Source organism: Microcaecilia unicolor, chromosome 1 (assembly GCF_901765095.1).
Source record: "Microcaecilia unicolor chromosome 1, aMicUni1.1, whole genome shotgun sequence".
NCBI classification, from domain to species: Eukaryota; Metazoa; Chordata; class Amphibia; order Gymnophiona; family Siphonopidae; genus Microcaecilia; species Microcaecilia unicolor.
In genome coordinates this window covers 89,385,969-89,397,945 of record NC_044031.1, presented here as the reverse complement: position 1 = coordinate 89,397,945, position 11,977 = coordinate 89,385,969, and the positions used below count along the sequence as shown (strand labels likewise).

The 11,977-nt window shown below is 44.4% G+C and overlaps 1 long non-coding RNA gene across 1 annotated transcript; it reads left to right on the top strand.

Annotated features, from left to right (window-relative positions):
- Positions 1-2,645: 2,645 nt before the first annotated feature.
- On the top strand, positions 2,646-10,193 carry LOC115460068. The gene is made up of 3 exons (XR_003940367.1): positions 2,646-2,731; positions 3,659-3,660; positions 10,164-10,193. It is a non-coding gene; the product is annotated as an uncharacterized LOC115460068 (long non-coding RNA).
- The last annotated feature ends 1,784 nt before the right edge of the window (positions 10,194-11,977 follow it).

Genomic DNA, 11,977 nt, shown 5'->3' with positions numbered 1-11,977 from the left:
ATGAGCAGCGAATAAAATTTGTCCAAATAAGTTGCCGTATGGCCAAAAGTTGGGTGTTTAATCTGGGATATGAACAGGTATGATTTTGTCGGACAAGGTCTGAAGTTACCTGGAAAACAGGGATATTCAGCTGATCTCTGAGAGATATTTGTATAAGTGTGACCACAGATATAGTCTAACTTATATAGCTAAGTTATCCCTTTAAAATTATGCCATCATTTTCAGTGACAGCTCCAACATTTTCATTTCATTTTCCATGATATTTGCAGCATTGTTTATTTAGTGTTCTGTCACTAGACTTTCTGTTCATTGCAGGGCCAATGTTATTAAGAGTACACACTATTTTTCAGGAATGTGCACTGTCCATTGCACAAGCACTGTTTATGCAGGACTAGTATGCATTTACAGCAGAAGTTTTGTGAAACTTTGTCACTGTCCCTGTGCCCTTCCTGTTGGCTGCTGCCAGTGCCTACCTACTACTGCTGGTGCCCAGTAGCTTGCCTGCAGTCACCTGTGCCCAGGTGCCCTGTGTGCTACCAGTGCGCACCCAGTAAACAGAATGGGGATCACCTGCCTACTAAATGTTCTCCTGCTGGGTACTTTCCAGATGATATTCAAAGCAATTTAGCTGACTGCTCACTGTTTAAATCACTTGGTCAGGGTTAACCACTAATTATCAACAGCACTTAACTGGCTAAGTGCCACTGAAATTCACAGTTAGTGCCTAACTCAAAGCCAGCTATGCTAGGAGTGTTCTGGGGAGTGGACTCAGCACTTGGCCACTTAAGTGCTGATATTATCCCTTAAGTGGCCAGGTTTAATGAGTATGTGGGATTGCATAAATATCTGTCCCATCTTTGTGCGCTAACCCATGGCCACTTAAGTGCTGAATATGAACTTAAGCAGCTATATGTTAGCTGGCTCAAAAAATAACCAGATATTCAACGCCAAAGCACAGACAGAACTTGTCTTTGAATATGGTGAGCAAAACACTCACTGCCGCTGACTGAATATTGACTTATTTGTAATGTGGGGCTAACAAATCATTTCACCTATATACTGCGCAACCACTTCAGATGCAGGCTTCTTCTTGGCATCAGATAGGGCAGTAAGGCACTGTCCCATTTGCTCCATTTTAGCCTGCTTTTGCGTATAAGGAAGGGTCTATGTCACAGTAGCATATTGAGCATTTCAGGAGGGAGTCAACACTAGAGGCTGCATTAGTGCACACATATCCGCACTCCATTGGGGCCAGAGTCTGAGCTTACCTCTCCCATTGGGTTTGTGATCTTGTGCATTTCCTCACAGAACCCTCAAAAACTCCCTATCTCCCCTTTCAGCCCCCCCCCCCCCCCCCCGATCCCCTCCTACAGAAAGAATGCAAAACCTAGGAGATAAGCATATTTTCAAAGCACTTAGACTTATCGAAATTTGTAAGTCTAAGTGCTTATAAGTACATAAGTAATGCCACACTGGGAAAAGACCAAGGGTCCATCGAGCCCAGCATCCTGTCCACGACAGCGGCCAATCCAGACCAAGGGCACCCGGCAAGCTTCCCAAACGTACAAACATTCTATACTAGTAAAAAAGGCCCGTTTCTGACACAAATGAAATGGGTGCTAGCAAGGTTTTCCTCTGAGTGTGTATGTTTGAGAGAGTGTATGGGAGAGTTACTGTGTGTGAGAGAGAGAGTGAATGTGTGAGTGTGTGTGTGTGTGTGTGAGAGAGAGAGAGAGAGAGAGAGAGAGTGAGTAGCTGGAAGGCTTCTTTTTGGAAGAAAAACTGGTGGCTGCAGTCCATTGAGATATTTTACTTTTAACAGAGCAGCAGTTGTGCAGAGATAGCATATAAGACTGTTTAGCAACTGACTAGGGTCATCCTCTTCGCAACATGCCTCAGGACCCAGAGATTGTGTTGCAGTTCCTGCAGGAGGTGGAAGAGCTTTCAGAGAAGGTCCTGGCTGATAAGCAACAGGTAATAGAATCATTTACAGCAGTGTTTCCTGCCCTCAGTTTCCTGCAGCTGGCACAGTGCATGTCAATATTTGGGAAGGACTTTTTTTTTCTTTTCAGGTTGGAGGGGGGGGGGGGGTCTGAAGTTTACTAGATAAGACACTAGCAGCCAGAGAGGCAGACTCCCTTGCACCCATCTAGATGACACACAAATTCATGCAGTGGCTTCAGAGGAGAAGGGGTTGGAAGAAAGACATGAAAAATGAACCAGGGACTTCTAGTTTCAGCCCCACAAGCTCTCCACCTCACATTTTTCTTATTCAAGACTTCTCTCACCTGACTGGAGATGTATAATTGGAAACTTATTTGCAGGGTCGTGGTTCAGAGGACATTTAAAAAAAAAAGAAAGAAATAGATATATATTGAGAGAGAGAAAATAAAGACAAAATCCAGTTGTATATAAAAAGCTGGAGAGAGAGGGGAGCTCCACAGAAGGGTGTGGAAGATATAGCTTTTAAGATGAACATGATCAAATAGACTTATTACGAACATATTTTTTGGCAACTCTCCCAGAAGACCATGGCGTTAAACAGCACTACTAAACAAAGCAGACTGGAAGTTAAGACATTGGGCTGTAGGCAGAAACCAATAACATTATCCTGCTGTGTTAGATTTCAGTACTTCCAGGTGACTAGGATGTACATGGGTACATAAGTGTTGCCGTACTGGGGGGGACCGGGGGTCCGTCGGGCCCGGCGTCCTGTTTCCGGCGGTGGCCAGTCGTGGATGCCCTGCGGGATCCCGGGAATGTAGAGGACATTTTATACTGCTTATCCCAGAAATAGTGGATTTTCGCCGGGTCCATTTGATGGTGGTCTATGGGCTTTTCCTTTGGGAGGCCGTCTGGGCCTTTTTTGAACTCTGCTGGGCTGGCCGCCTTTGCCGCGTTCTCTGGCAGCGAGTTCCGGAGTTTGGTTACGCATTGAGTGAGGAAGGATTTTCTCCGATTCGTTTTGAATTTGCTACATTGTGGCTTCATCGCATGCAGATTCGACAGCACCGAGGTCTGGTGATTCTCATCACTCCAGATTGGCCAAGGTGTCCGTGATATGCGGATCTCCGCTGGATGTTGGTGGACGCTCCGGTGCATTTGCCCCTGGTGCCGAATCTGTTGGTTCAGGGTCCGGTGTCTATGGAGGATCCCTGCCAATTTGGTCTTACGGCCTGACTCTTGAGAGGGTGCAATTGAGAGACAAGGGCTACTCTAACAAGGTCATCTCCACTCTCTTGCAGGCCTGCAAGTGGTCCACTTCTGCAGCTTATGCTCGGATCTGGCGCAAATTTGAGGCATGGTGTGTTTCAAAGGCGATCACACCCACGTGGGCTACAGTCTCGACGGTGCTGGACTTTTTGCAGGAGGGCTTACAAAAAGGCCTGGCTTACAATTCCCTGCGGGTGCAAGTGGCAGCATTATCATGCTATCGAGGGAAAGTCGCTGGCTTGTACTTTGCTGCTCATCTGGACATTGCCCGATTTCTCAGAGGGGTGCTTAGGCTCCGTCCTCCCATCCAGTTGCCCTGTCTGGCCTGGAACCTGGGGCTGGTGTTGAAGGCTCTTCAGTGTTCGCCCTTAGAGCTGCTTAGGCAAGCTTCAGAGAAGGATGTGACTCTCAAGACAGTCTTTTTGGTGGCCATGACATCGGCTAGATGTGTGTCTGAGCTGCAGGCGCTGTCCTGTCGGGACTCTTTTCTGCAATTCTCGGAGTCCGGAGTAATGGTACGTACAGTGCCTTCCTTCCTGCCTAAGGTGGTTTCAGCGTTTCACCTGAACCAGCCCATTTTTCTTCCTTCCTTTTCTAGGGAAGAGTTCCCGGACTCCTTTGAGCAGTTACATCTTCTGGATGTCTGCAGGGCTCTGTTGCAGTATCTACAGAAATGACTTCAGGACTTCTGATCGCCTTTGCCTTATTGTCAGGTCCTCGGCGTGGAGGCCCGGCATCTAAGGCCACTATAGCCCGTTGGTTCAAGGAAGTCATTTTTTCTGCGTTTTCTGAAAACAGTAACAGAATTCAAGCACGCGTGGGATAAACATAAAGGAATCTTGTTCAGAAGGAATGGATCCTAAGGAGCTTAGCCAAGATTGGGTGGCAGAGCCAGTGGCGGGAGGCGGGGATAGTGCTGGGCAGACTTATACGGTCTGTGCCAAAGCCGGTGGTGGGAGGCGGGACTGGTGGTTGGGAGGCGGGATAGCGCTGGGCAGACTTATACGGTCTGTGCCAGAACCGGTGGTGGGAAGCGGGGCTGGTGGTTGGGAGGCGGGGATAGTGCTGGGCAGACTTACATGGTCTGTGCCCTGAAAAGGACAGGTACAAATCAAGGTAAGGTATACGCAAAAAGTAACACATATGAGTTTATCTTATTGGGTAGACTGGATGGACCATGCAGGTCTTTTTCTGCCATCATCTACTATGTTACTATGAGTCTGGGTGCGAGTGTGTCTGTGAGAGAGAGAGTGTGTGTGTGAGAATGAGAATGTGTGCAAGTGCGTATATGAGACACAGTGTGTGAGAGAGAAGAGAGTGTGTTTCACACAGATACATTGTGTGCGAGAGAGAGAGAGTGTGTGTGAGACACAGACTCTCTGAGACTGATTGTATGAGACCAAGAGAGTGTGTGAGTGACTTTGTGACACATAGAGAGTGAATGTGATACAGTGTGAGACATAGAGTGTGTGAGAGACAGTGCATGAGAGTGTGAGAGAGAAAGAAAGACATTGACTGTGAGAGAGAGAGAGTGTGTGTGAGAGAGGGAATGTGTGTGTGACAGAGATACCTCCGCCCCTCTGGGTCAGGCCCCCCTCCCTCCCTCTCTCTGGTGTCAGCCCCCCCCCCCCCCCCTCTCTAATGTCTGAGTGTTACTGTGCAGGACGCTGAGCTCTGGCTGTGCTTCAAGGAACTGACCAATCCTATTTAATAGAATGCACCTCCAACATTCTGAAGCCGAGAAACCTCGTGTGGTTGGTCACTTCTGCTTGTGACGAACCCGGAAGTATGTGATGTCAATTCAGGAGATGGATACAGAGAGTAGGAATGCCTCAGCCATGCAGTCAGCTTCAGAATGTTGGAGGTGCGTTTTATGATATAGGATATGTTATTCCAGCAATTGTGGATTTTTTCCCAAGTCCATTTAGTAGTGGTTTATGGACTTGTCCTTTAGGAAACCATCTAACCCCTTTTTAAATTCTGCCAAGCTAACCGCCTTCACCACATTCTCCGGCAATGAATTCCAGAGTTTAATTATGCGTTGGGTGAAGAAACATTTTCTCCGATTTGTTTTAAATTTACTACACTGTAGTTTCATCGCATGCCCCCTAGTCCTAGTATTTTTGGAAAGCGTGAACAGACGTTTGACATCCACCTGTTCCACTCCACTCATTATTTTATATACCTCTATCATGTCTCCCCTCAGCCGTCTCTTCTCCAAGCTGAAAAGCCCTAGCCTCCTTAGTCTTTCTTCATAGGGAAGTCGTCCCATCCCCGCTATCATTTTAGTCGCCCTGTGCTGCACCTTTTCCAATTTTACTATATCTTTCTTGAGATGTGGCGACCAGAATTGAACACAATACTCAAGGTGTGGTCGCACCATGGAGCGATACAACAGCATTATAACATCCTCACACCTGTTTTCCATACCTTTCCTAATAATACCGAACATTCAATTTGCTTTCCTAGCCGCAGCAGCACACTGAGCAGAAGGTTTCAGTGTATTATTGACGATGACACCCAGATCCCTTTCTTGGTCCATAACTCCTAACGTGGAACCTTGCATGACGTAGCTATAATTTGGGTTCTTTATCCCACATGCATCACCTTGCACTTGCTCATATTAAACGTCATCTGCTTTGAAAATAAGCCCCTTAATAAACAATAGAATCACAATTTTGCTATTGTTTTCAATAGTGATTACTACTGTTTTGTTCTGACCAATATGGTGGCAAGCTCTGCCCGCTGCCTTCAGCCCAGGTAATGGGTCAGATAGGTTCATACCATCTCCTGTCATTAAACCTCCTTGGTGTCTCCTTTGCTACTGCTTCTGACTCCTTTTGCAGCCCATTGGTCAGATATTTCTTAATGTAATGTCCCCTCCCCCCCACCAGTGTTTGAAGAATGTTACTACAACTTAAACTTAATTCTTGCCACCGTGTTGTGTTTCCCTATAAAATAACCACTTAAGGGATGCCAGAAAGAAAAGTAAATGATTGTTGAGGTGTTCAGTGTGTTGAACAGTTCCTGAACCTTTTGTAGTTTCAGATCAGTAGACAGTAAACTTTAAGTCAGCTTACCAATTATTTCAAAGAGTTTTATTGCACAAGGTATTTTAAATAAATAAAATAACTTTTCTTCGGATGTTAAAAGGTAGTTTAAAAACATAAATATATTATTTAAATATAAATATATCATTTAAAATATTACTTTTAAAATTCAGGTTAAGAACTCACAGCTGCACTAAAATCATGCAAAGTACAAGGTGTTGTACTGCACGCTTAAGTACAAAGTGCTTAATTTAAAAACTGCACAACAATGTTAATGCATTTAACTTTTGTTTAACTATTTCATCTAATTTTTCTTCTCTAGTATGTGCATATCAGAATTCTTCCAAACAATTTTGCAGGCCAACCCGGGTACAACCAGGAACATTAATCATATAAGTATTCCCTGTTTAAATTGACTTTTCTTTTACTTAAGTTTTTTATGTAATCCGGACCCCCTGCTCCGGGAAGCTTGATCTTTAGCTTTCAGGTGACAGAGTTCCCCTTGTTCCTGTAGTTGAGCCAGGAGAATGTCACCCACCCTGGAGCAAAGGGACAGGACACAGTTCACTATCCTCGTCCCAAGTCTATGCTAGAGATGGGAGGAAAAAAACTAATTTGTTAGGCTCGGTCAGATTTGAAAGAAGCAAGCCTCGGTGTTTACAATAAATTGGTTTTATTCAAGTTAAAAGTTAAATAAAACAATGAAATATAACTCTTTCAAACCCTAAATTAAGACCTCTTATTTATGCTACAATATTCAACTATTATGCTACATCAATGTCAGGTTTATTTTAACTTGTGCTTTTGTTGTCAACAGGTTAACCTTTCACCTCCCAGCTACAAGATATCAGATAAGTATTTTCAGAACAACTATTACTTTCTAAAAAAATGTGAAATAATGTTTTCTCAAATTCACCAAGCTTTAAAGAATTGATACTTTGTGTTGACTTCCTTTTGTTTTTCAGAATCACCCTTCACCCTCCCGTCAGATCCAGGTAAGTATCCCTTTTTTTCTCTACCCTCTTTCTTTCCTTTTTGAAAGTCACTTTCCTTTCAGTGCGTCGCTCAGTCTCACTTCTTGCTTCACACCAAAGGTCTTTCTTGCGTGGGGGCCCGTTGTTTTTTTTCCTTAGATGATGCAGCGTCCTCTGTATCTTCCTCCTAAACCTATCTTAAATAACTTAAAAAGGGGAAAAACCCTACCTCCTTACATATATTTTAGGATTTCTTTTCCTTACTAAAGGGATCTCTTTATTTAGAAAGACTGGGCCAACTAGCTTTAAAATCAAAATAATTAAATTTTCCTATGCTAGATCCCCTATGCTATGTTTTTCTTTATGTCCTATACTACTGAAGGAGTGACGCAAGATTTCAGGAACATAGATTCTTTTTCCAATCACACCTCAATGCAGTCAATCACTTCTTAATTTATAAACTTATCAGATAACACATAACCTATATCATATCATTCAAAACATTCAAAATATAAATTCCAACACTTTAAATCACACATTCAATTAATTCCCAATAATCTCCACCCCAACAATTATATTTCCAATTCTAACTTAAATCCTAACTTTCCTAAAATTCCCCTAAACTATTAAATGATAATACAATCACTCTTTTACTTAATATAATCTTCCACTGAACTCCCTTTTTACTAATCACCACCCTCCCAAATCCAATTTAATCTAATTATCTTTCCTCTACCTCACACAAAATCCACTCCACCAACACACATCTGCTCTCCTCGCTGTCCCAACTCCTTCTGCCAACCGCCAATGACTCCGTAACCAGGGATACGGAGCTTTCAGTGACATTCCAAGCCCTTCCCAACCAATCAGTCATCTCCCTCAACATTCCGAGCTTCACTGCTGACCGGCGGAATCTTGGCCAGCAGTGCTAAATCCCCATTTTAATTACTGATTTCCCATAGAAAATAATGGGAAATCAATAATTAAAATAAAAACCCAATTAAACATTTTCCAATCTACCCCAAAATTCCCATATTCACTAACCCTTTCATTCCCTATCTAGCTGTAATTTCAAAATTTAAATTTAACCCTTTTTAACCCATACCTCACTATTTCCCCCCAAAACCCCTTTTAAAAATCCCAAAAAAAATTCAAAAAATATCCCAAAAATTTAAACTCCCCCCTATAGACCTACCCCGTCGAATAAAAAAAATTAACTCTTTCAGAACCCCTTTAAACAGCACCCTACCAAAAACCCCCACTAAAAATATTCAAATTCAAAATCTAACCCGCCTCAAAAATCCCCAAAAATTCCCCGACCCCAAAACTGAAAACCAAATTTAAAAAACTCAAAACCCCGAATTTTTAAAAATAAAAAACGCAATTTACACAAATTTAAAATCAACCAATTAACATTTTGGGTCAAGTGACCCCTTACCTGATCCAGGATTTTCTCCTTACCAAACGCCTGCCATCGGTTCCGGTCCCGGACGTCCTGACGCGAAAACGGAGCCAAAACAAAAAAAAGCTCCGAAGCCGGCCCAAAATTTAGGCCCCGGCTTCGGCCTACACGTGAAGACGCGCCCCGCCGATTCGTGCATGAGGCGCGCTGCCTCATGCACACTCGCGCACGTCCTCATGCGTCCTTTTTGCCGGCAGCCCTCTTCCTTGCCGCTTTCTCTCCTCTCTGTCCCCCGATCCCAGCCCTCAGAACTCGGGCCAAGTCGGCCTCGCCGACGCTGCCACTTCACTCCCGGGGACATGTCCAAACGTCCCCGGGAGCAGGGAAATCCGGCGTTGCCATCTCTTCTTGGCTTCTCCCTCCTCCGGCGCTACTCCCGTAATGCCTCACTCCAAAACTGGCCCAAAAACGGCCCCAAAGAAGCGCGATGCCATCGGGACGACCCAGGCCCCATCGCAGCGCCTCAGGTCTTTCTTTTACTCCCGGGGACATACCCAATTGTCCCCAGGAGTCAATAAAAATGGTGCTGTCTCCCGAAATCGGCCCAACAACGGACCCGACGGACCCCAAAACTGACAGGCCCATAACAACCCCTCTGGCCTTCGCAGCGCTCTCATCGAGAGCCCCTAGCACCCCAGAACTGGTCCAGCAACCCCCAGGACCTTCCAGGTAAGTATATAAACGAAAAAAAAACATTCTAAAGTTGTTTTCTTTTTCTTTCCTTTACTTCTTACTTTCTTAACCCCTTGTTACATTTACTCTTCTGTTAATCCCAATTTTCCGTAAATGTACTGATCCTTTGTGTTACTATTTTTGTTTTACAGGTTTATTTTTTTCCAATCAGAATGCATCAGACCCTCTTAGGTAAATATAAGAAAATCTCCTTCCCAGCACTATCCAAGTCCCAACATAGTACACAGCCCTCCTTAGGTGTGTAGGTGCAGATGCATTTGCCACTTATCTGGTTCTGTCATGAGAAGGACTTTGGCCTTGCTAGCGTGGAGGTCTGTGATGCTGTCTTGATTCATTCCACTTCTGTAGCTTTCCACCTGCCTTTACTGCAAACTGAAAAGGAAGAATACCCTACCTTCCTCACTCTTGTGCACAAGTTGATTCCCTAAGTATGGGGTTACTTAGGGAGATTCTTAACTAACATCAAAACATTAATTATTTTTCTTCCCTATTAACCTTCCTGTTCTTTCACTTTGTTCCCTAGACTAAAGGAGCCAGATTGCTTTGGAATATCTCTGCCCACTTATAGCACCAACTCACTCACACAGTAAGCCCTCGCTACCCTCCTTTGGCACTGGCTTGTCAGTAGCAGTTCATTCAGAATTTTATTAACCCAATCAACACCACTCAAACACAGGCTCAGTCTCTTACATAAGAACATAAGGGTAGCCATACTGGGTCAGACCAATGGTCCATCTAGCCCAGTATCCTGTTTTCCAAACAGTGGCCAAGCCAGGTCACAAGTTCCTGGCAAAAACCCAAATCATGGCAACACTCCATACTACAAATTTGGCGACCAGAAATGAACGCAATACTCAAGGTGTGGACTCACCATGGAGCGATACAAAGGCATTATAATATTTTAAGACTTATTCAACTACTACTACTACTACTATTTAGCATTTCTATAGCGCTACAAAGTGTACGCAGCGCTGCACAAACATAGAAGAAAGACAGTCCCTGCTCAAAGAGCTTACAATCTAATAGACAAAAAATAAAGCAAGCAAATCAATTAATGTGTAGAGGAATAATTCCTAGCATCCTGTTTGCTTTTTTTGGACACCGTCGCACACTGAGCAGAAGATTTTAACATATTCTCTACAACAACATCCAGATCTTTTTCTCGAGTGCTGACACCCAAGTTGGACCCTAGCATCAGGTAACTGTGATTCGGATTATTCTTTCCAATGTGCATCACCTTGTATTTGTTCACATTAAATTTCATCTGCTATTTGGACACCAGGAGGGGCATAATCGAAAGGGGTGCACAAGTTTTCCTGAGGACGTCCTCGCGGGACGTCCCGGCAAAGGGGCAGGGAAACTCGTATTATCAAAACAAGATGGGTGTCCATCTTTCATTTCAATAATACGGTCAGGGACACCCAAATCGCGAAATTTAGGTCAATCTTAGAGATGGTCATCCTTAGAGATGGTCGTCCACCGATTTTCAGCGATAATGGAAACCGAGGACACCCATCTCAGAAACGACCAAATCCAAGCCATTTGGTTGTGGGAGGAGCTAGCATTCGTAGTTCACTGGTCCCCCTCACATGCCAATACACCAACCGGGCACCCTAGGGGGCAATACAGTGGACTTCAGAAATTGCTCCCAGGTGCAAAGCTCCCTTACCTTGTGTGCTAAGCCCCTCCCCAAAACCCACTCCCCACAACTGTACACCACTACCATAGCCCTTATGGGTGAAGGGGGGCACCTACATGTGGATACAGTGGGTTTCTGGTGGGTTTTGAAGGGCTCACATTTACCACCACAAGTGTAACAGGTGAGGGGGATGGGCCTGGTTCCGCCTGCCTGAAGTGCACTGCACCCACTAATACTGCTCTAGGGACCTGCATACTGCTGTCATGGAGCTGGGTATGATATTTGAGACTGGCATAGAGGCTGAAAAAATATTTTTAAAATTTTGTATTGAGGGTGGGAGGGGTTAGTGACCACTGAGAGAGTAAGGGGAGGTCATCCCCAATTCCCTCCGGTGGTCATCTGGTCAATTAGGGCACATTTTTGTTGCTTGGTTGTAAGAAAAAAGGGACCAGGTAAATTCGTCCAAGTTTTCATCAGGGATGCCCTTCTTTTTTCCATTATGGGTCGAGGATGCCCATGTGTTAGGCACGCCCCAGTCCCGCCTTCACAACGCTTCCGACATGCCCCCGTGAACTTTGATCATCCTCGTGACAGAAAGCAGTTGAGGACACCCAAAATCGGCTTTCGATTATGCCGATTTGGGCGACCCTGTGAGAAGGACGCCCATCTTGCGATTTGTGCCGAAAGATACGCACCCTTCTCTTTCGAAAATAAGCCTGCAGGTCTTCCAGTTTCCTAAGGTCTCCCTGCAATATTTCACAGTCCACACGTGTTTTAACAACCTTGAATAGTTTTGTATCATCTGCAATTTTGATCACAACATTCATTATTCCGATTTCCATATCATTTATAAATATGTTAAATAGCACCTGTCCCAGTACAGATCCCTGCGGTACTCCATTGTTCACCCTCCTCCATTAAGAAAAATGGCCATTTAACCCTACCC